We start from the raw sequence: 24,611 nt of genomic DNA, 5'->3' as shown, positions 1-24,611 counted from the left end.
GAGCTGCTGGAGGTGCTGGAGCTGCTGGAAGTTCTGGAGCTGTTGGAACTGCTGGAGCTGCTGGAGCTGCTGGAGCTGGCACTATTGTCCTCTCTGGTATCGTGGGAGCGCAGCCGTCTCTTGGCCTCCTTGCTGCACCAGCCCACAATGACATTGATGCGGCCACAAACCAGGGTGCCGTGTGTTCCTCTAGGCAGTTCTGCAGCCCCAGGTCCAGGATTGCCACCTTGGGACTGTGGAGGCAGAGTTCTCGCAGGGTGGAGCTCTCTGCAAACCCTGTCCGCCACCACCGGTCTCAGAATATTCCCTGCAGCCTCCGGTGCAGCCCTGGCCGCATGAGCTCCAGGACGTGCCGTCGTTGACAGAAAATTCCTGCCCACACCTCGGGCAGGAGGCTGCCCACAGACTCCGGCCCTGAAGGCCTCCGCTCACCTGGGGACAGCATCCCCTGTGGAGAAGGTGCAGGGGACACCACAGGGCCATAGGGGCTGTTCTTGTCCAGGCGATCCGGAGTTCTCCCTGCCTGGCTACTGGCCTCTGCTGACTCTGCAGGTGTAGCAGCGTGTGGCTACAGTGATGATAGTGATCCAGGGAAGCCACTACCAGCAGCAGGGAAAACAGATGAGACAAGTCTCTGTTGTTTAGCAGGGGAGTCCATTTTATTCCCGGCCCCGTGCCGGGGGAGCAGGGGGGCAGAGGCCTGGGAGCCTGAGCAAAGCCCAGAGAGCTGAGAGCAGAGAGAGCAGAATGAGAGAGAGCAGACACAGGGCTGTGGGGTTTAATCAGGTGTCCCATGGGAGGAGTCTTAAGATCACATTACAGCCTTTTCAGAAGGGGAAGGCTCCACAATTCCTCCATTTATAAATTGGTTAAAACGAGGGGATTCTCAGGAATATGACTTAACGGTTTACAAAACTAAAATGAACATTATTAAGCTGAATTAACAGTAACAGAAAGGCATTTGAGACTTAATTGCAGAGAATAAAATAACAGGAATTATGATACTGAATTAAATTATTATATTTTTGCTTAGTGTGTAAGTAGTTCGTTCTCCTTTGACTTTTAATCTTCTCACCAGAAGGGCTGCTGTTCTTGGTCTCTTCTTTCACGAGGGGCACAGTCCTTAGTGTTTGAGCTCGCCTTTAGTACTGGTGTTGTAGGTGTTTCTCTGTTGGATTCTGATGATGATGAAGGGTGGGTGCAAGGAAGGGTGAAGGCAGCAGTGGGACAGCTTGCAGCACACGGCAGAGGGGCAGAAAATGACAAAGAAGACGATAGCAACTTGGAGCCATTTTGGCCTTTTCACTCTTTGCTGTGCTTTTTGGAACAAAGGGTAAGAAAAGGTACAGGCAGTTTCAAAGAAACTAAAAAGCATGGGGTTCACAGGAGAGGGGACCACAGATCTAGGGCGTCGACATGCTGCATGCAATTGTTCATAACCATCTGTCAGAACCCAGAGTGTCCCTTGGACACTCTTGGATGTTCCAGGCCCAGGTCAGAAGCATTTGAGACCCTGGAATGCAGCCACAGACCCCTATGGCTTTGAACCTGATCCATGGAACAATTTACCAACCTTGCAGGAAGAACAAGAAATCACAAAAGTTCAGATATTATAGTAGAAGTAGTCAAAAAGTGAGAGGAAGAGTTTTTGAGTGCTGTACAGGGGGGTTTTAGGCCTTGTACAGAGGGGTCTGAGTTTTGTACATGGGGGTCAGAAGTTCTAAGATGGAGGGACTTGGGTGTGCCCTGTCCTCTTTCCTTCTTCTTCCTAAGCTCCATGTTCTTGGTGATGTTGGCACTCACAGACTGGTTTAGAGTAGAAAGTCACTGTTCAATACAGGTGATGGGCATTGGGGAAACTGTAAACATCTAATACGTAATGTATGATATAAAAGAGGGCACCAGCCCCCTGGGCGTCGGAGTGTGCCCTTGCCTGACTGCTGAACGGACCGCAGCAGCTCGGGGAGAAATCTTTTAGATAACACACAATAAACTACCTTGAGACCGGACAGCTGAAGACTACTGAGTCTTTCTTTGGAGACACGGGTTGGAGGAGAGATTTCACCCCCATCCCGGGCTCACCCCAACCGGGGGCGAGTTCCAAGAACCATCCATAAGTACCCTCCAGGGCTTTACCATCCATAAGCTGCAGCAGACATGTTGGGAAAGTTGACAAGAGTCCATTTAATGGTCCTTTTGCAGGCAGAGTAGCCGCTTTTATCTCTTAAAAACTCCCTCCCGTGAGAAAACTGTTCGTAAGCATCTCGCTGAGCGATGGTAGATGTTAGTCCCATCGCTCAGTCCCAGTATGCTGGTGTCCTTACTGGGAATTCCCCTCCCAGTAAGTTTTACCTCCAGGGAAGATGGGGGTGCCACAGGGTGTATCAATCTGCAGGTGACTCACAGGGGTGCTGGTCCAGGTTCTGGCTGTCTCCCCGCATTCCCCACCATTTGTAGCAGCGTGTGGCTACAGTGATGATAGTGATCCAGGGAGGCCGCTACCAGCAGTAGGGAAAACAGATGAGACAAGTCTCTGTTGTTTAGCAGGGGAGTCCATTTTATTTTCTCCCCCCCCCTTTTTTTTTCCACACTGTATCCTTTATTTTAAAATGCCATAAATAAAAAGTGTTTGAATTCATAATAAAAGTTTGGAGGTAGAACAACAGATCCAAGTTCTTCTTTCCCCCTCCAGGTTATATTATAAAAGCAGTTTACTTAAACCTTCATTTTTTAGAAAAGGGTAAAAACATGATATGTAGTTTAGGCCTTACTCCATCAAATCAGAAAAGACTGGGAAGAGGTACCTTGATTAAAAACCCCTACTGGCGAGAAAGACAGTCAGACAGTTAACAACTTCCATTGACTGAACACTGGTGTGAGTTTGGCCCTGAAGCGCTCACCCAGCTTGTCCTGCAGGTCTCACAGCCGTAGAGCCAGAAGTATGAAGCACAGTTCAAGGATACTCAGCAGCAGTGGCTTGTGATATGGCTTGCTGAGTGACTGGATGATGCTTCTCAACAATAACTGAACTCATGGGTGGAGCAACTCTCATCGCTGTTAAACTCCTAGAAGCTCTGGATTTTTGTCCCATATCAGCTCAGCCTGTGATTCAAGCAGTGATTGTTCTTCCTGCTTTCTGTTATGCAGATGTTATTACTTTTGCCATTGGCAGTTTTTGAGTTGATGTCACACCAGATCCTGATATTATGCTAGTGATGATAACTGGAGAATCAGAATCTAGTCTGGTCTCATAACACTTTGTCTATTCGAGCCAGGTTTTATAAGCTCTCATAGACAAGTACTATACCCTAGATAGCTCAGCTACCTCACGTGGCATAAAAGTAGCAGGATGGCTCCTGTGACAGTGCTGGAAACAAAAAAGTTTTAATAAAAGGCAAAATAAAAAACCTCTTTACAGAGAAAAACCGAGCCAGGGCAAGAGGTTCTTGCTCCTGCTAAACACTTCACAAAAGCGATTTACCTATTTTGTTCTCTTCTTTTTCTAGTGAACTGCTGAGGCGGGACTTTTTGGTTTCTGTCCAGCTAGATATCCTTAAGTTTGAAGTGAAGTCTCCAAGGTCCTATGAGGTGTCTTTTAACCAAATGAGGAGAGGAACTCCTGGGCTTTTGTCCTTTTTAAGTATACAAAGGGTAATGTTTTTACTCCATCAATAAGAGGACACATTCCTACAGTCTCAGGAGTGCTTGCATGAGCCAGGTGGCTACAAAACATGTTTACCCTCTGAAGAGCAGCTGCTGGTGGAGGTGTTGGTGAGGGTTGATTATATTGTGAAAGAGGTGGCCTTCTTGCACCAGTGGTAGCATGATCATTTCTCCTGTTTCCTATATCAGCATCTGGCCTACTGTCCTGGCTTTGAAACATGGTCACTGCTTCCAGATTCAAAGCACAAACACCACGCAGAAAGGCTTTCTTCATGGTGGCTTTATACTGATCTCTTTCAGTATGCAGTCACAGAATCTCAGCTCTTGTCAGTTCCAGAGCAGCAGTTAACTCTGCAATTTTCGCTTCACAATCATTGGCGAGCTGAACACACACATCTTCTGCCCTTAACTGACAGGCTCTTGTTACTTTGTTTTTCCATCTGTCTTCACTAACAGAGTGCCATGCGGCCCATACTTTCTTCATCAAAGTTGTGTGGAAATGTCTCTCTGCCATTGTAATTGCATATTCCTCTTGTTTGGGTTTAACATGCTGAATCGGCCACGGTGTAAATGCTCTCATCAGCACTACTCTCTCCTTTTGCTTTTGTAATGCTCGGGTCAAGTTAATAGCTACCTCATCCCAAGTGTCCTGGCAGATGGGGCAGTTGCTGTCTGTCCCTGTGGCCATTCCTGTGCTCTGCAGCACACTGGGGACAGCTCAAGACCAGGAGGTGCTTCTCCTCACTGGCGTCACACGCTGCAGTAGGGAGAGGCCATGGCCACTGGCAGTGCCAAGGAAAGGAATAAAAGGCAGGAAATGCCCCTGGGGAAGGACACCTTCCTGTCTCCCTGAGCCCTGTCACCTGCCCTGCAGCCACCACGGGGACAACAGGGATGTCACCCTCAGTGCTGCAGCTGCGGTGCCTGGCTGCCCCAAGCAGGCACCACAGGAGCACTGGCTCTGGGATGGGCACTGGGAGCTGCTGAATTCTCTGACAGCAGCCCCCAACACACCACGCAGCATTAGAAAAGGCCTGGCTTCACCCTCCAGACTTGGGTCTTGGTTGGCAGAAGTCAAGGTCTGGGCCAGACTGTCCCAGGCTCTGCTGCTGCCCTAGTGTCATCAGCAGTGGAGGTGATGTCACAATCTGCCACTTGTGATGTCACTCTCCACCACCCTGTGATGTCACAAGGGGATGGTCCTGTGGCTGGATGACGTCTCCGCCTTTCCCTGTGCAGTGCCAGGATTTGGAGGATTTGGGTGGTCGGTGCATGAGAGGAAAGATCACCTCAGGCCGTAGGCATTCAGCTCACTGGACCCAGCTGTGAGAGGAAGCCCCTGCCAGGCTCTTTGGACACCCCCAGGGTGGCGGCACTTCTCATCATGGTCCCCATGCTGACACCCTGCAGTGGTGTCCAGGGCTCCAAGGAGGCTTCTTCAGGCCAGGCAGAGCTCAGGAGGGCCCTCATGGCACTGGAACCAGGTGAGGCAACTGGGAGCTGCCAGCAGAAGCCAGGAGTGATGTTGAGTTGAACCCCCATTGTCCTTCCCGCCCAGTCTACTGCTTCAGGTGTGGCATCTGCTTCAGGTGTGTGACTGCAGCAGGCTTTCCTGTGGGAAGGGGCATGGCTGACATGGCCCTGGGGCTCTGGGGGACACAGCTAAGGCCCCCAGCATAGGGGTGACACCCACAGTGGGACACAAGGGGAAGGGGAGAGGCCCCAGAATGGGGAGAAGCCGAGAAACCGTGTGAGGGAAATGACAATGCATTTCCTTTTCTTTCCTGACTAAAGGGGTGCAGGAACCCTGCAACTGCTGCTGCTGGGGCAGTCTCTTGCTGGAAGGAGAAGACTCTTGGAGGATGGGGACCCTCCTCTTGGAGTTGTGCCAGGGCTGCCTGGGCAAGTATTTCCTGCTCTGTCCAGGAGGGGAGGAAATGGACGCTGCCCTGGGCACAGGGATCTGCTGCCACTGGCTACTGCAGCTCCTACTGGGGCTGGTCCCACTCTGCAGGGTTGGACACAGGTCAGGACAGCTGGGACCCCCAAGGGGGACTGGCTTCCAATGTAACAGCTTCTTCCTCCACACTGGAGCCTGCTGGGCTGCTGGTGCCAATCCTCTCCCAGAAACTGCTGGATTCGGAGCTGCTGGAGCTGCTGGAGCTGAGGCTGGCTCTGGCCACAGGGCTGTGGTTCCCATCCCTGACCTGACCAGGGCGCAGCAGCCTCTCAGTCTTCTCACTACTCTGGGCAACCCCAGCAGTGCTGACGCTGTGGGTCAGCGGTGCTGTGTCCTCGTCCAGGAGAGGCTGCAGTGTCTGGAGGAAGACAACCAGACCTTAGAGGCAGAGGCTGCACAGGATGCAGCTCCCTGTCCTCTGCCAGCCACCACCAATCCCAGTACATCCCTGCCAGCCTCTGGCACAGGCAGGATTGCACAGGGTCCAGGAGAGAAAAGGAACTAGCACTTTCTTGTTTGAAAGACCTGCATTTCTGTGTTGCTCTCCCTTGGTCACCTTTGTCACATATCCATGTGCCTCGTCCTGATACATTGCCAAGGTCTCCTGGGAGCAGGAGTGTCTGGGAGCAGTCAGCATGGGCTGCCGGCAGCTGCATGACCCTTCTGCCCCTCACTGCCCTGGCCTGGCTGATGCTGGCATTCAGAGGGCCTGGGGGATGGATGGGTGGCCAGCCCTGGGTGAGAGTCTCCCACCCCTGTGGATTGTGCCCCTGCAGCAGGGAGAAGCAGAAAGGACAGGTTTGCTCCAACCCCATCCACTCCTGTGGCATTTGCCCACAGTGTGTTTCTGCTTCCCAAGTCTCCGTGTTTCTGGAAACCAGTGTCTTGGTGCTCCTCAAAAGCATCAACAATGGAATCTAGCCCCACAGCTGCAGGAAGAAGCTGGAGTTGCTGCCTCTCCAGAGTGGGGTACAACTCCTGCAGAACTCAGGATCCATTAGCACAGTTGGCCTTAGTGTCCCAAATCCCTTCTTGCCTCGGGCTGTTGTCATCATTTGGAGCCATTAACAATTCAGGCACTTCTTTCTCCATGGCAAGAGCACTCTCTCAGCCTGAGGGCTGGCTGCTGGGACCCCAGTGTGCTCTGTGCATCCCCACACACCTCTGCCCAGGAACATCTCCTCAGCTGACAGTCCCTGGTCTCAATTCATGGGGCTTCTGCTCTGCCTTGCTGGGAGAGGCCATCACCTCCAGGCAGTTCAGGCCAGTCCCTGCACAAGACATTTCCCTTTTTTGTTTTAAAGGCGGAGTTTGCTCTCTCTGCAGCCCCACTGAATTGGAGGCACAAGGGCACTTTGCATCAGTTTTTGGGGCCTCCAGCAGAAGTTTTCTGCTCTCCAGCAGAAGTGGGGCACCTAACCCAGGAAAGATTTCCTTTCCTATTTCTTTTGGCATCAGTTTTTTCACTGGCACAATGACGAAGCCAGGCATCCACCCTGGGAACCAAACGGACACATTTCACGTGACAGCATCTTGCTCCCTGCTGGGCATTGCTGGGGGTGTCCATGTGGCCCCTGTGACCTCACTGGTGACATCAGTTCTGGCAGCTCTGGTGTAACAAGGGCCTTCCCCGGCCAACTGTGACCTCACTCGTGATTTTAGTCCTTCCAAACTCTGATGTCACAAAGCACCAATTGTGCCGTAACTGGTGACACCAGCTTGCAAACCTCTGCCATCACAAGGGATTCTATCCTGGCCAACTGTGACCTCACCGGAGATGTTGGTTCTTTGAGGCTCTGGCGTCACAAAGGCCGCCTGTGCTGTCACTGCTGGTGCTCTGCAAAGCTCTGACATCACCAGGGGTTCCTCTGTGACCCTCTGTGACCTCACTGGCGACGTTGGCTCCGCACAGGTCGGGTTTACAAGGGCTGCCCTGGAGCACTGTGACCTCACGGCCGATGCCGCTCCCTCGCTGCCCGCTCCGCTATAAAAGCGGGCGCGCCGCCCGCCCCCGCCCCCGCGGCAGCATGGCCCGCTACCGCCAGCGCTCCCGCGGCAGCCGCAGCCGCAGCCGGAGCCGCAGCCGCGGCCGGCGCCGCCGCTCCCGCCGCCGCGGCGTGCTCAGGAGGCGCCGGGCCTCCCGCCGCTCCGCGTACCGCCGCCGCCGCCGCTCCAGCCGCGGACGCCGCCGCCGGCGCTGAGCCGAGAGCGGGGCTCGGCCTCGCACGGCCCCAGGAGCACGCAGGGCGCGGCCGCGGCGCGGGGCTGCTGATGCCAATAAAGGCCAGCAACGTTCACCAGGGTCTGCGTGTGCCTGCGTGTCCCTGGCACTGCCTGCGTGTCCCTGGCACTGCCCGCGTGTCCCGGCTGTGCCCGCGTGTCCCGGCTGTGCCCGCGTGTCCCTGGCACTGCCCGCGTGTCCCGGCTGTGCCCGCGTGTCCCGGCTGTGCCCGCGTGTCCCGGCTGTGTCCGCGTGTCCCTGGCACTGCCCGCGTGTCCCGGCTGTGCCCGCGTGTCCCGGCTGTGCCCGCGTGTCCCGGCTGTGCCTGCGTGTCCCGGCTGTGCCTGCGTGTCCCTGGCACTGCCCGCGTGTCCCGGCTGTGCCCGCGTGTCCCGGCTGTGCCTGCGTGTCCCGGCTGTGCCCGCGTGTCCCGGCTGTGCCCGCGTGTCCCGGCTGTGCCCGCGTGTCCCTGGCACTGCCCGCGTGTCCCGGCTGTGCCCGCGTGTCCCGGCTGTGCCCGCGTGTCCCTGGCACTGCCCGCGTGTCCCCGGCGTCCCCCGCCGGAGGGCTCCGCTCCCGAACGCGCCGCTCACTAACGGGGCTCGCGTCCCGGCAGAGCCGAGACACCCAGAGCCCTCCACAGCGGTCTCCTCCTGCAGGCCTGCGGAGGGCAGCAGACGGGCTGGGTGAGGGCAATGTCACTAAGCGGGAGCTTGCCCCGACTCCCTGTCAGTGACAAATCGCTCCTGTGGAAGTGATGGGGCCCTGAATCCCCAAGTGAAGGGAACACAGAGTGAGCTCTGCAGAGACCTCTCGGGTCACCAAATCCAAACGTTAACCCACAACTACCAATCCTACCACGAAGTCATGTCCCAAGTACCGTTTTTACTCCTTTTTGAAATCCCTTAGGAATGGTGACACCACCAAAGTTCAGGGCAGTCTGGACTCCGGGGGCTGAGGGCAGTGGCGGTGCTGGGGACGCTGAGGGCAGCGGTGGGACTGAGGGGGATGCGGGTGAGAGCCATGATGGCACTGAGGGTGCTGGGGCCAGCATGGAGAGGTGAGAGCCATGGCGGCACTGAGGGTCCTGAGGGCAGCATGGAGAGCGATGGTGGCACTGAAGGTCCTGAGGGCAGCATGGAGAGCGATGGTGGCACTGAAGGCTGGGTGGGTGAGGGCGATGGCGGCACTGAGGGTCCTGAGGGCTATGGCGATGCTGAGGGTGCTGAGGGCAGCATGGAGACACTGAGGGCAGCATGGAGAGGTGAGGGCCATGGCGACACTGAGGGCAGCATGGAGAGGTGAGGGCCATGGCGACACTGAGGGCAGCATGGAGAGGTGAGGGCGATGGTGGCTCTGAGGCTGATGGTGGCACTGCCGGTCTGACGGCTCTGGGGACATAAAGGGCAATGCTACACATGCATGGTGTCGCAGCGTGGCCCTGGCTCTGCTGCCACACCATTCCTGATCCAAGTCTGATAAAATGGTGCCACTGGCATTCCTGGGCACCATTTGATGTCTGGCTGTCGTGGAGCCTTGGCACACACTTTCCACAAGATACTCTCAAATAAAAAGCTCGATCAAATGCCAGGTCAGGAATTTGAAATCCTGCAGCCTTAATAGTTTTTATAGTCTTGTCTAGGGCTGCCTTTAAGTAGCTATTGTCCGCAGCAGAGACGAGAATAATAATTTCCCTGTAATGTAGGAAAATAGCTTCAGGGAAAAGCTTCCTAACAGAAAGCACCTGAGCCACAAAGGTTTGGCAAAGCACCGGAGAATTCTTCATTCCCTGGGGCAAAGTGGTCCACTGGTATCTTTTGTATGGTTCACCTCAGTTAATGGAGGGAACCGAGAACGCAAAGTTGGGAGCATCTCCAGGGTACAGCAGAATGTTGAAGAAGTAGTCCCTGATGTCGAGGACTGCGAGCTGCCAATCTTGGGGAAGCATGGAGGGGGAAGGAAGGCCTGGCTGAAGGGGGCCCATATCTTCTATGATATCGTTGACTCTACGGAGATCTTGGAGCAGGCGCAACCTGTCCTTGCCGGGTTTTTGAATCACAAAGACAGGTGTGTTCCAGGGGCTGGTGGAAGGTATTAAATGCCCCAGGCGCACCTGCTCCTCTACCAATTCACTGAGAGCACATAATTTCTCCTCTGGAAGGGGCCACTGGTCCACCCACACCGGTGTGTCAGTTTTCCAGTTCAGGGATGGGGAGGTGTGCTCCATAGTGGCCCACACTAAAAATCCCACGTAGGATTAGGGATATCAAGTCTGGCACCCCATTAGGACAAAACGTCCCTGCCTAATAACATAATGTTGGATGAAACTACAAAAGGCCTGATTGTCGCAACCTGTTCTTTGGGTCCCTCCACGCTTACCAGATGCTTGCTGTGCAGAGAATTGACAGCTCCACCTACTCCAGAGATGGTGCCACAAGGGTGCACTAGCTCCCAGTCGCGGGGCCACTTTGACCGAGGGAGAATGGTGACATCTGCTCCGGTGTCTGCCATCATGTCCAATATAATGGACTTTGCCTGAAAATAAATAGTAGACGATATTAAAGGTCTTTCCCAGCATACGATCTTTGTGAAAAACACATGTCAGTCTTCGTCTGCACGCTCAATGTCCTGTCCATCAAGGAAATACATTAATGCAAAAGGAGAGCCTTTGTACAGGGTGAAAGGTGGGTTAGTGCAAACAACAGGGACAGTTATTTCTGTACCTGGCTCAAAGCATACCACCTCAGGTACAATGATGATTTCATCCAGAGTATGCTTGCTGTCTTCAAGAATGAGGACTGTGGTGGATTGCTGGCAATATGGGAAAGGTAAGAACCCTGCTGGTCCTTGTCAGGGAAAAGGATATGGATGTTGCTGCATAGGACCTGGCAGTTGTCCTGGTTCAGTTGTTTTGTCTGGTGGCAGAGTCGGAGTCCATCCTTGTGACTGCAGATATTCGGCAAAATGTACCACTTGGCCACTGGTCCTCCCGGATAGTAGGGAGGTTGGGGCACTGTGATGGGCCACTTGTTGTCCTCGCGTGGCCGCTCATCGTGCTCCACTGTCCGTTTCCCAACTGCTGCTAAGAACGTTGGTACTGGGGGTTCCTGTATGAAGGTCTTGGGGAAGGGGTGTAAGTCTGGTGGAAGCACTCTGGTGGCCAGTGCAGGCAGTTGGCTTGCATATGTCCCAACTGGCCACACCCAAAGCAGCGGATGTTGTTAAGGTTTGCCATCACTTTTCCTACTCCTTTACTAACTGCCAGTGCCACTGTGTGTTTCATAGAGGCAGCCTTAGAGCAGGCCTCCACCATCTGCGATATGGTGGGTTCAGGTTCTTGTGGCAGTGCCCTCAATACCCTTTTTGTCTCTGTATTTGCATTTTACATGGCCATTTTCTGTAGTAATTCCTCCTGGGTTTCGGGGTTATCAATCTGTCTATCAATAGCGTCTTTCAGCCTGTCTGCAAACTTAGTGAATGTCTCCTCAGGGCCTTGCATGATCGAGGAAGAGTTTTGCTGAGGAGTTGTGCCGTCTGGAATTTCTAGTATTGCGGCTTTGCCGGCATCACAGATCTCATCAAGTGGACTAGTAGGTAATAGTATCTGGTCCTCTGGTTTACTGAACTCCCTTCTCTGGCGAGAGCCTCAAGGACTTCAGCACCTTCACCCAGGATATCTGTTAGATTATGTCTTTTCAGGAGAGGTTTTATCAATTTCTTCCAGTGAATCTCCCAGAGGAGCAACTCCGTGGGAGAAAACAGTGCTTTTGCTATGTACCAGAGGTCTTGTGGCACTAAAGTATGTCCAGAGAATGTCAAGTCCAGAACATTTTTAAAGAAAGGTGAATTTCTCTTTGGCTGCCTTCCTCAGTTCTTTTACTTCAGCATAAGGTTATTGTTCCCATTCGGGTTCCGTCCCCCTCCTATGGATGACCGGTGCCGTGAATGATCCTAGATCTCTTGCTAGATCTAGGTCCCCGTCCCTTATGGCCTCTGACCAAATACATGCCCAGCCTCCCCCTGATGTGGTGGTAGGTTGGGGTTCGTCACTGTCTTCATCCTCATCTGAGGATGAGGCAGGACGGGCTAGGGTGCGGAGCCTCTCCTTGACTGGTGGGTCTGGTGTTGAGAAACCCAGCAGGCCAAGATGGCCTGCTTCTGGCCAGGCCCACTTCCGGTTCCAGTAGCGTGGGAACCGGAAGCGGCAGGAGAAGGGGAGTGGCCTGACCTCCCACGGAGGTGCGGCCTTCCCGTAGGCCCTTCCCACCCACAGGGGACCACACCCAGGGGTGTGGTCAGGGAGGCAGGAGGGTCCCGATGATATAAATGTCAACGCAGAGGTAAGGGAGGGACCCGATGCAGGGGCGGCAACCATCGGAGTGGCGGGAACCCGAGGGGGCGGAGTGAGAGGGGAAGCGCCATTTTGTCGTTGAAGTAAATGGTGGCCCTCCGCCATGTGGCTGGCGCCATTTTGAGATCCTTTATTAATGGTAATATCATGAACACTGGGGTTAAAACTGGGATTCAGGGGTATAGGAGTGAGTGAATGGGTAGAGTTTGTGCTGGGGTGGCCAGTCCCAGCACAAAAAGAGGACAGAGTGGGATGGGAAGCAGCAGGGAGACGGCAGCAGCCCTGTGCTTCATTTTTACAGGATCTGTCTCCCAACCCACCCTTAGGGGAAATGGGATTCAGACTGGGGAGGGAGGAACGATGGGTAGGAGAACCGGGGACCTAACTGTCCCATTCTGATTTAAGTAACTTAAAAATAGAATCAGAAATAGGAAAGAAACATCCTACTCGAAAGTTCCCCTTAAGCTGTAGGTCATAAATGTGTTTCCCAACTGTCCCCCAAAATGATACAGACAAAGCATCTCCCCGAGTAACGTCAGGGAAATGTTCAAAAATAAAATTAACAGAAGCCTTTAATTCCATCTTGTTAAAAGAAACGTTTCCCAAAACAAGGGCAGATTTAACTTGGAGATAGAAATTTCCTCTGATCAGAGAAAGACGGTTACCCATTATCTCACAGCAGAAATCCCCCCACGAAGCAAATAGAGAAATGAAAGAAATCTCAAATATAAGCAGCAGGAGCAGAAGGGCTGAGCAGCAGTGAAGAGGCTCCCTGAAGTCCTTTTTGCCAGAGGAAATGCCCAGGGGGTTCCTAACTCCCAGCAAGAGCAGGACCCAGGGCAGGGCAGAGTGCTGCCTTCAGGGCTGGGCCAGGTGGGCTCAGAGTTTTCTGTGGTGCCAGTGCCCAGAGAGGCTTTGGGGCTATGCTGGGTGTCTCCAGCCCCCTGCTTCCTCCCACCCAGACCTGCTGAGCCTCCTTTCTCCCACCAGGCCATGGCTCTGACACTCGTGTCCTTCCTGGCTCTGCTGGACATGCAGCCCAGGCTGCAGCACCATGGCCAGACTGATGTGAACATTGCCAAAGGCATGCATTCAGGGCATTCCAGGATGGACTCAAACTCAGCTGATTCAGTCTTGATTATAGTATATGCCAAATCAGGAGGAGGAAAACTCAGCTTGCACTTCGTATTCTCTTGAAATTTATCTTGTTATTAGGTCCTGTCTGAGGCTGGTATGGATTCCCTTGGAGCTGAATCAGTAATTACATAGGACTCCTGTGCTACTTGGATGTTCTCTAACTGCAGCAGCCTAGATGTTGAGATGGTGCTTGTGGAAATTGAATGTCGTTTGTTATACCGGGATCTCCTGGTACTGCTGAAGTTCATCTGTCAAGTGCCTTCAGCTTTCAGGAGCAAATGTGTGCTCGATCACTCGAGAAACAGGAAAGTAAACGAGTATTGTCTGGAGAGCCAGTGCTGCAGTTGGGAAGGATGGTGGAATGGCACATCCCAAGTGGAACTGGTGCTCAGGAACACCAGGTGCTCAGAGGAACTGGCCCTGAAAGTGAGGTTCCCACGATAAAAATAGAGCCCCGGGCATCCTGTGGTTCCTCAGGTGCTCCTGGGCTCCAGCCTCCACATCCCTTCTCTTGGCTGCCCCTTTCATTACCTGTGTGGTACCATCACCGACATGGTGCTCAGTAGGGAGCTGACACTGCTGGGTGCCAGTTAGTTAGTAGTGATGTCCTTGCTGTGCATGGAAAGAAATGGCCAATTCTATTATATTTTCTTTGCAGACTACTTTAAAAGAAGAAAAAATACAAGTTGTAATTAAACTTCTAAAAATGTCTGTGTTGGAAAACTATCAACATCCATAAACTTCATGTTTTAATTTTCTTTTCCATTGTGTGCACTGTGTCTCCAACTGGTGCTTACGACACCAGGGATGACCCTTTAATATTTCCCATCATCTTTTATGAAATGACCACATGCCATCCGTGCATTTTGGAAGAACAGGAATCGAGTCACCAGAGACTGCCAGAAGGACCTTTTATTTCTGCTTCTGCTACAGAAAGACCAAACCACGACTGAGCATTTTGAGTGTCAGTAATGACACTGAAATTGGCCAGATAGAAACATTCTAACACAATTTGAGTACTAGAAAGCAGGTATTCTTTACTGCAACAATGGGCGCTTGGGCATCCTTCCTCCATTCGAGTACTGTTAGTGCTGGGTGAACAGACATTTTATCTCACACACTGATTACACATTCATCAGCTATCCCTACTTCCTTAACTCTGACATGGTCACACCCCTATTGGAAGTCCTTGTATGGTTCTTTGGGGTCTGACTTCAACATCTGGTGTCCTTTTTAGGTGCTATTCCTTGACCTGTTCCTCAGCCCCTGCTTTTGAGTGTGCACAATATTGTTGTTTTGCCTAACCTGTGCCTTGTCAGACTTGCAGAGCTGAGTTGGTGTCCTGCTTGCGTTTGGCATGGCTTCTGTTTGCCTGAGTTACATCTTTTATCTACTTGTCCAAGGCTGTTTGGTTCTACCATCTAACTCCTATACACTGCCCAGAACAGAGACCCAAAGAGCTGGGGACAGCACCCGCCAAGGATGGAACTCCCCAGTGCAGCAGACAGAGCTGTAGGCAGCTGGCACCAGGCTCTTCTCCCAGGGAACAAGAGAAAGGATGAGAGGAAGGTGCTGAGAGATGCACCTGGGAAGGAGGTTTAGTTGGCTGTGTGGAAAGGTTTTCTAGAGGGATTTAAAGAGGGGGTAAATTTGGCACTTGAGACATGATAAGGGGTGGGATTGGTAGTTTGGGTTAACGTTTGGATTTGGCAACCTGAGATCTCTCTGCAGACCTCAGTCTGTGTTCCCTTCTCTTGGGGATTCAGGACCGCCGCCACCTGCACAACAGAGATTTGACACTGACAGGGGCTCGGGGCAAGGTCCTGCTTGTGGACACGCAAGGGGACCTATGAAAACGCAGGGACACGCAGGCACAGCCAGGACACGCGGGCAGTGCCAGGGACACGCGGGCAGTGCCAGGGACACGCGGGCACACGCAGACCCTGGTGAACGTTGCTGGCCTTTATTGGCATCAGCAGCCCCGCGCCGCGGCCGCGCCCTGCGTGCTCCTGGGGCCGTGCGAGGCCGAGCCCCGCTCTCGGCTCAGCGCCGGCGGCGGCGTCCGCGGCTGGAGCGGCGGCGGCGGCGGTACGCGGAGCGGCGGGAGGCCCGGCGCCTCCTGAGCACGCCGCGGCGGCGGGAGCGGCGGCGCCGGCCGCGGCTGCGGCTCCGGCTGCGGCTGCGGCTGCCGCGGGAGCGCTGGCGGTAGCGGGCCATGCTGCCGCGGGGGCGAGGCGGGCGGCGCGCCCGCTTTTATAGCGGAGCGGGCAGCGAGGGAGCGGCATCGGCCGTGAGGTCACAGTGCTCCAGGGCAGCCCTTGTAAACCCGACCTGTGCGGAGCCAACGTCGCCAGTGAGGTCACAGAGGGTCACATGGACACCCCCAGCCACAGCTCCAGCATCTCCGTTGCCCGGGCAATGCCCAGCAGGGAGCAAGATGCTGTCACGTGAAATGTGTCCGTATGGTTCCCAGGGTGACTGAAAAGCAATTGGTGTAATTGAACTGAAAGTCTGCTTGGTAAAATTTATTTCAAAGTATAAATTTAATAAAGGTATATGTAAATCAAAACATTCTGTTCCTCCCTCAAATAAATATTCTCATATTTGAAACACCATTGCAGATTGAAGCCAAAATTTCAAGTGATTTTATTTCAATCAGCTGTGTTAAAACATTTGGAAGACCATTATTGGTCTGGCTTCCTGAGTGTCTGAATGAATGATCAACAGAAAACTTGTACCTTCTGATATCACAAGTATCCCAAAATTTTACTTGAGTAAGTCAGATCTTCCAGAGAATTCAACAAACAAGGTTTGAGTTGAGTACTTTTTCTATCTCTAAAAGAAGCCAAAACCACTCACAGTTTTGCTTACTCAGTTCAAATCAAACAGGTTGACAGGGGACACTTGGCTGCTGTTGAGGTACAGATCCTGGATTCTGAGCACTGCCAAAATGATGGCCTTGGTTGTCAGGCTTAACAAGGAAAAAATGTCATCAAACTAAAAAAGGAAATCAGCTGAACTCAGACTCTGCTTCACCCATTAAACCACAAAACTGCTCTCTGCCCTTCTCATTAATACAAACACAGAAACACTGACAGGCATGGTTGCAGAGAAATGAAAAGGAAAGCTGTCAGTGCCTGTCACCTCATAGCTGTGAGAGTAGTCGCTGTTGGCAGAGCTTCTCTGCATTTAGGTCTCCAGCCATCACCCTACCTTGCTGAGTTCAGATTCCACATCTCTGCCTCCTGGGCCAGGCAGCCCTGCACACCCTCTGAGCTGTGAGCTATTCTAACAGCTGAAGGAGCTCAAGGTGTAGCAGGTTTACAGGAAAAATGCAACCCTTTGAACGTACTTTTTGACTCCTTGTGACATGAGGTCAAGAAAAAACTCTTCCTAAAAAAATGTCCTAACGTGTGTGAGTTATGGCTGTGTGTGTGTATGTGCTGGGCTGGGGGCAGGAGTTATGCAAGGAAAAACTGAATTTTCCCTGCGAGAAAATTTGTATAAATGCAGAAGCTTACACCAATACAGTACGGGCAAAATCGGCACAAGATGATCAGGTGGTTTAGTTCATCTGGTCTGAGTCAGATTGTTACTAAAGATCAGTAAAATAAAACATTTACACCAGTGTAGCATGAAAGAGCAGGGATCCTTTATTTGACCAGATGTGTGGGGGGCAACTGTAATGTCTAATTTGTGTGTAATACTGCAGTTCATTCAGAGGTTTGTTGTGGTATGGGGGTTAGTCGTGTTTTTTTTTTTGGTTTGGTTGTTTTGGTTTTACTTTGTTTGGTTTGTTATGGATAATTTGTGTTGTGTTTTGGTTTATTTTTAAATAGTACTGTATTTTTGAGGGACAAAAGAAGTAGTATTTTTTCCAGAAACCTGTGAAAATGGAGAAGTAATTAACAGAATTGAGAGCGAGGTGAGGATTGAAGTTCCTAAACTGTCAGAAAACAGTGTACACACCAGAAAGTGCTCTGCTGTAGCCTTGGGTGAGGGATGGCTCAGTCCTGATAACCATGTTCTAAATAACAGCATCCTCCCAGCCACAAGAACCATGTAATTTTCCAGCACATATTTACTGAATTAATTAAGCAGTAGAGTTCATTGCCTTAACATAAATAAAATGTTGTGTTTTGTAGATGTTTGCCACACATAGATAAGATTATCAGTCATATATTTTAGTGTCATTCTGCTGGAATTATATTCTCTTCCAAAACTATCCCAGCATGAGGAAAATCAATTTAATTTTTTTCTCATTTGGACAGTGGGAAACAAAGACAAGTATTAGAACAGCTTTTCTAACCTCTACATCAGGATGAAAATTTGGACTATGTTTTCTTTACCACATGCACAGCATATCTGAGTTGTTCTGTATTCTTCAATGAGGAATCCACAAGTGATTGAAAACATGAGCACCTGTACAGACCAGAGACGGCCTGGCTTCTCTCTCCTCCCAAAGGAGGGACACCTCTTTGGTAAGATCTGCACCTCCAGCTGCACTGGAACATTCCTGGAACACCTGCACTTATCCCCTGCAAAGAGCTTGCTTGGAGGCTGCTTAGGTCAAAAGAATTGGTCAGGGTTTTTTTCCATGGGCAGAGGAACTGCCCATCATCTGCTGTATCAGAATAAAGCTGAAGAGATTTCCCCCAAAAAGCAGGGAGTGTTTGACAAAGATACCCATGGGTCAAGGGAAGGTCCTGCTGCCTAGAGCCCCAGCCCCCAGCCCCTGGAGCTTTGCCACGTTCCCTGTATCCTCTGCTAGTGGTGCCCAGAGGGATTGCAGGGATTCAGAGCACGAGCTCCTGCTGGTATTTCCCCTCCAAGGGAAGCACCTCGGGCCAGCACAAATTCTGCATCTGTGACTTCACAGGCACTGCTGGCAGTGCTGTGACAGCCTCTGTCACCAAGCAAGAGCATCTGCGAGGGTGGGATGGTGTAGAGAGAACAGAGAGAACACCTTCAAACAGCATCTGACAGAGGTAATGAAGGGGTGGTAAAACACCTTTGAAGGGTCCGATGGTAAAAAACTCTGTATGTGAAAATAAGAGACAAAATGAGCAAAGAGGGGAAGGGAAAGGGGAGAAGATAGAATCCATGGAAATTCTATCTACAGGCCATTTTCTGACAATCTGTGTCCCCACCTAAAGCCTCTGGATTTTAGAGCAGTGAAAATCTGGGTTTTTCAGGTCCTGGTCATGATGACCACACACAACTTCTCAAGTCTTTTGTTTTGGAAATACATCCTGTAAATTCATCTGCTGGAAGCAGCACATGCCTGACACATCCACAGCTGGGTGACTCAGAGACAGCCATAAGCCAGCAGTGCCCTGGAGCTCTGCCTCTTTTGACCTCTCCCACAGGGAACTTGTTCAGGATTTTAGGATTTACACAGTGGGTTGGGGCGTCAAAAATCTGTGGTTTCACTGCCTGGCTTTAGTGGAACTAGAGGATCTGCTGGATATTTTCCTCCATTCACCTTCATTCACTGCCAAAATCCTCAGCAGCATAATGTTTACATCTGCTAATTGCTTTTAGTAACACAGGTCAACACCTATTTCAATTAAAACTTTTATTTATTGGAAACTGCTACAATTAGACTGCTAATATATGCAAATATCAATTTCAGTTTAAAATTTTCTTCATGTAATTATAACAGGAATGACAAAAAACAAATATAAGACGGGGCTGTGCATGAGGACAGATCTGTGGCCTCAGTAAAACGTCTCTAAATTCTTGGAGTAGTGACCACTTTCTCTGGAAGAGCTGGGGAAGCCTCCTTACCTGGGAGCAATGCAGAAGCAGCTTCACTTGTCCTGGAGGAGTCTGGAGAAAGCCAGAAAAGGGGAGACTGAGTCAGTATGAGCTGTACACATATTTCCTCAGCAGCAATTGTACTTCTTTCAGGGACTATAAAATCCCAGATCCTCCCAAGCAGGCTTAGAAAGAAAATACCCTGTGGAAACCCAGGGCACTGGGAATATTTCTCTGCTCTGGGGTGTTCTGACCCCCAGGGGAGCACTGACTTTGACCCTCATTCATGGAGAAAACTTCCAAAGCCTCAAGGGAAACTAGAAACCACAAAAGTGTGAAACAGATTGTAGAGATTGTAGAGAGTGGTGTAGTATGTCACATGGGTGAGAAATTTAGGTTTTAGGATTTTTTGTATGTTATAGATGGGTTCAAGATGGAGGATACAGGGTGCTGTGTTGAGTTTCTTTCTTCTTTCTTCTTCTTCCTTCTTCTTCTTGGGTTTGGGTTGTATCTTGTAATTGGGCAGAAAAATCCGCACTGCGGGTCTTTAGGGGTCAGTTATTGGGTTAGAAAGGAAAATAATTTAGGTGTCACTTCTTAACTGGGTAGCTCCGTTTTTTATTAGACTCAAAAGGCCTTGTAACAAGAGATTGTTGGCCATTTTTGTGCTGCTTTGCCTGCACGCAGAGTCTGGTGCAGACAGTGTGCTGAAGTTTTGATAGGATAACAATAGACAGAAGCTGAAGACTCAAAAAGTCCAATGTGTCTCTCATTCCTGGCACAGAACTGCTCCAGGAGGGGCTCCCCTGCCAGGGGAGCCCCCAGGCAGTTGCCCAACTTGGGAGCCGCAAACTCACAATCCCCCAACAAGTTCTGGGGCTTTCCAAGAACAAAGAACTTGTCTGTTTAGCTCTCACCTCCCCATTCACTCCTCCTGAAAGCCAGCCTACCTTGCAATTCTTTGGCAGGAAAGTACTGCCAGAAGCCTCACTGCCAGGTCCTTTGCACACAAGTGACAGAAGTTCCAGGTGTCCTGGCACACGATTGCCCCTACACGGACCCCAAGATTTTCAAACACCACACCACCCAAATTCCCAAACCCCCCATGTCCCCCCGGTCTCACTGCTCAGCTGGCTTGAGGGTGGCAGCAGCAGGTCCCTGCTCAGGGCTGAGTCCCAGGTGCTGCTGGGAGTGGCTGGAGCAGGGCTCCTCCGCCTGGCAGGTTCTCCTTGTGGTCCCTCTTCATTCTCTTGGTGTCTGTAGGGACCTCGGGGCAGCAGTCGGGACTCTGCACGAGGAGCTGTGGCCCCGCAGCGCTGCCGCCGTCCTCACCCAGCAGGGCCGGCCCAGACTGGGAGCTCGGGCACTTCCTCCTGCGCAGGGCAGCCCTCCTGGCGAGGTACACCAGGTGGAGCTCTAGGAAGCACCGGGAACACGGAGTCAGCAGCAGCCCTCGGGCACATTTCCCTGGGCAGCAACTGTGCTTCTAGCAGGGACTGTGACAGACCAGCTTTGATCTGGAATGCAGACCCAAAGGGCTCCCTCTCTCCTCTGAGGCCTTGCTACACTGGGGACTTTAGGCTTTTGCTTTAGTTACTGGATTGGATATTTGTTGCCCTCAGATGTTCTGCTGCTTGTTTTTCTCCTGTGTCTCAGATAGGGATCAGCAGACTGGTACCAAATTTAGGTAATGATTTGAGGCAAGAAGTTTGGACTTTTGCACTGGCTTCATCATTTTGGTGGGGTTCTTCCTGTTGCTGCAACAGTCACCCCGCTCAGTGCTGCCTCCATAGCACTGTCACCCTGCAGGACATTGATCCATGGACCTCAGCTGGCAATGGGGACATCGGGGCTGGTGACACAGCTCCCAAGGGTCAGGCTGGTGACACAACTCCCACAGGCCAGGTTCATTCACAGCTCTGTTGCTGGGGAGGTGGTGCCAGGGCAAGATTTGAACCAAAGGCACAGGAGGCAGCAACGCTGCAGACAGGGACTGAACTCTTCTGATCTCCCTTCCTGTCTGCCCAGCTCAGAGCAGCCCTTTCAGAGCTCCCTCCAGGAATGTGGGCTCTCCTCTTACCAGGCTCCTGCGGCTCCAGGGAACTGTTCCCATTGCTTGTGTTGCCAGGCACAGCTGTCACAGCTGCAGCTCTGTTCACAGGCTGCTCTCCTGAACACTCAGAGGCAATACTGACATCCTCCTTAGAAGAGAAACAAAAACAAGTTAACCAAAGTCACTCGCTATTTTTTGGTGTCACTTTGGGCACGCAGAAACTGTTATTCTCCACTCCCAAGGAATGTGTAACAAGAGGAGAGCACTGCCCTGGTTGTTCATATGACAAGTGTTTTAAACTCCAAATTAAAGTTGCCAAAGAGAAGCTCAAGCTGTCACAAAATGAGCTCCTAGGCGAAACATGAACTCAGAAAAACAGAATAAACGAAATGAGGGTTCATGCCCTCACACTCTGATGCTGGCCTATGCCAGAGCTGTAAGAAATTAGGTGGCAGAAATCCAGGTGCTGACCTTGTTCCCAACACAGCTGAGCAAAGACAGATCTCACTGCAGGCACTGCCAGGACCATGTGCTGTAAAACCAGATGCAAACCACACATTTCTGGCTGTTTGCAGTCAAAAATACATCGAAATTGGCCATTTCCAGGAGCATGTGGCAAAAATTTGTAGGCTAAAAAGCACCACTGTCCATTAAAAGATGAATAAAAGAAGCCTTTACTTCTCTAGCCTGAAAGAAAGTCCAGACCCCAGCACTGCCATCGAGCAGACTTACCTCCAAAAACGAGGCCATTTCAGGCTGGAGCGTTGAAAGCTTCTCCTCAAAGAATCTGACACAACTTCAACAGGTGCTGAGCTCGGGCTGACGGCTGTGGGTTGGGCTGGCTTCCTCGGCGCGGCACCTGCAAAGAGCCTGCAGTGCCCTCAGTGCGCTCCCAAACCGCCACGGGCCTCAGTGCCACCACTGCCCTCAGATCCGCAGAGCCACCCTTGCCCTTCGTGTCCCCAGAGCCGTCACTGCCCTCAGACCGGCGGCGCCGCTGCCATCGGCCTTGGAGCCACCATCACCCGCACCTCTCCATGCTGCCCTCAGCGGCCTCAGTGTCGCCATGGCCCTCAGGACCCTCAGTGCCTCCATCGTCCTCACCTCTCCATGCTGCCCTCGGCGGCCTCAGTGTCGCCATGGCCCTCAGGACCCTCAGTGCCGCCATCATCCTCACCCACCCAGCCCTCAGTGCCACCATGGCCCTCACCTCTCTGTGCTGCCCTCAGGATCCTCGGTACCGCCATGGCCCTCACCTCTCTATGCTGCCCTCAGTGCCCTCAGTGTCTCCATGGCCCTCAGGACCCTCAGTGCCGCCATCATCCTCACCTCTCCGTGCTTCCCTCAGCACCCTCAGTGTCGCCATGACCCTCAGGACCTTCAGTGCCTCCATCATCCTCACCTCTCCATGCTTCCCCCAGCGCCCTCAGTGTCGCCATGACCCTCAGGACCTTCAGTGCCTCCATCATCCTCACCTCTCCATGCTTCCCTCAGCGCCCTCAGTGTCGCCATGACCCTCAGGACCCTCAGTGCCGCCATGGCTCTCACCTCTCCGTGCTGCCCCCAGCACCCTCAGTGCCATCATGGCTCTCACCCGCACGCCCCTCAGTCCCACCGCTGCCCTCAGCGTCCCCAGCGCCGCCACTGCCCTCAGCCCCCGGCCATCCCAGCCCCCGCCGCCCCCTCCATCGCTCAGTCCCCTCAGTGCTGCCGTGCCCCTCAGCTCCCCGCCAGACCCCTCAGTGCCGCCGCTCCCTCCCGGCCGCCGCAGCCCCCGCAGGTGCTCCTGAGGCTCACCGTCCCGTCACGGGCTCCCCGCTGCCTCCGGCCCCGACGTCCAGCCCAGCCTCGGTGCCCGCGGCAGCTCCGCCCCGGGCTGCAGCTGCTGCTCGGCCCGGCCGGGCCAGGCAGCAGCCCCAGCGGCACCTCCGGGGCACTCGGCAGTGAGGGGGTCCCTGGGCTGTATCTGGGGAGAGAAGGGAGGAAATGAGGAGCGGGAAGGGCCGGGTGTCACTAAGGGAATGCCATCGCATCCCACGGGGAACACGGCGAGAGGAGGGTGCTGAACGAGATTCCTGCTGATCAGCCTGGCTTCAGGCACTTATGCCAGGGAAAAAGCACAGTACGAGAGACAATTGCCTAGAGTTGCACCCGGGAAGGCTTAATTCAAATGGTTTCTTCTCCAAAATTTGTTGTCAAACATTGGAACAGACTGCCCTGAACTTTGGTGGTGTCACCATTCCTAAGGGATTTCAAAAAGGAGTAAAAAGGGTACTTGGGACATGACTTCGTGGTAGGATTGGTAGTTTTGGGTTAACGTTTGGATTTGGTGACCCGAGAGGTCTCTGCAGAGCTCACTCTGTGTTCCCTTCACTTGGGGATTCAGGGCCCCATCACTTCCACAGGAGCGATTTGTCACTGACAGGGAGTCGGGGCAAGCTCCCGCTTAGTGACATTGCCCTCACCCAGCCCGTCTGCTGCCCTCCGCAGGCCTGCAGGAGGAGACCGCTGTGGAGGGCTCTGGGTGTCTCGGCTCTGCCGGGACGCGAGCCCCGTTAGTGAGCGGCGCGTTCGGGAGCGGAGCCCTCCGGCGGGGGACGCCGGGGACACGCAGGCAGTGCCAGGGACACGCGGGCACAGCCGGGACACGCGGGCACAGCCGGGACACGCGGGCAGTGCCAGGGACACGCGGACACAGCCGGGACACGCGGGCACAGCCGGGACACGCGGGCACAGCCGGGACACGCAGGCACAGCCGGGACACGCGGGCACAGCCGGGACACGCGGGCAGTGCCAGGGACACGCAGGCACAGCCGGGACACGCAGGCACAGCCGGGACACGCGGGCAGTGCCAGGGACACGCGGGCAGTGCCAGGGACACGCGGGCAGTGCCAGGGACACGCGGGCACAGCCGGGACACGCAGGCACAGCCGGGACACGCAGGCACAGCCGGGACACGCGGGCAGTGCCAGGGACACGCGGGCAGTGCCAGGGACACGCGGGCACAGCCGGGACACGCGGGAACAGCCGGGACACGCGGGCAGTGCCAGGGACACGCAGGCACAGCCGGGACACGCAGGCACAGCCGGGACACGCGGGCAGTGCCAGGGACACGCAGGCACAGCCGGGACACGCGGGCAGTGCCAGGGACACGCGGGCAGTGCCAGGGACACGCGGGCACAGCCGGGACACGCAGGCACAGCCGGGACACGCGGGCACAGCCGGGACACGCAGGCACAGCCGGGACACGCGGGCAGTGCCAGGGACACGCGGGAACAGCCGGGACACGCGGGAACAGCCGGGACACGCGGGCACAGCCGGGACACGCAGGCAGTGCCAGGGACACGCGGGCAGTGCCAGGGACACGCAGGCACAGCCGGGACACGCGGGCAGTGCCAGGGACACGCGGGCAGTGCCAGGGACACGCAGGCACAGCCGGGACACGCGGGCACAGCCGGGACACGCG

At 53.4% G+C, this 24,611-nt stretch overlaps 1 pseudogene; it reads right to left on the bottom strand.

Annotated features, from left to right (window-relative positions):
- Positions 1-295: 295 nt before the first annotated feature.
- LOC137465373 (centrosomal protein POC5-like) lies at positions 296-4,351 on the bottom strand (annotated as a pseudogene).
- Between the last annotated feature and the right edge of the window lie 20,260 nt (positions 4,352-24,611).

The sequence above is a fragment of the Anomalospiza imberbis genome, chromosome Z (genome assembly GCF_031753505.1).
Source record: "Anomalospiza imberbis isolate Cuckoo-Finch-1a 21T00152 chromosome Z, ASM3175350v1, whole genome shotgun sequence".
NCBI lineage: Eukaryota > Metazoa > Chordata > Aves > Passeriformes > Viduidae > Anomalospiza > Anomalospiza imberbis.
The sequence above is the reverse complement of the archived record's forward strand: the minus strand, read 5'-3'. Positions and strand labels throughout refer to the sequence as shown.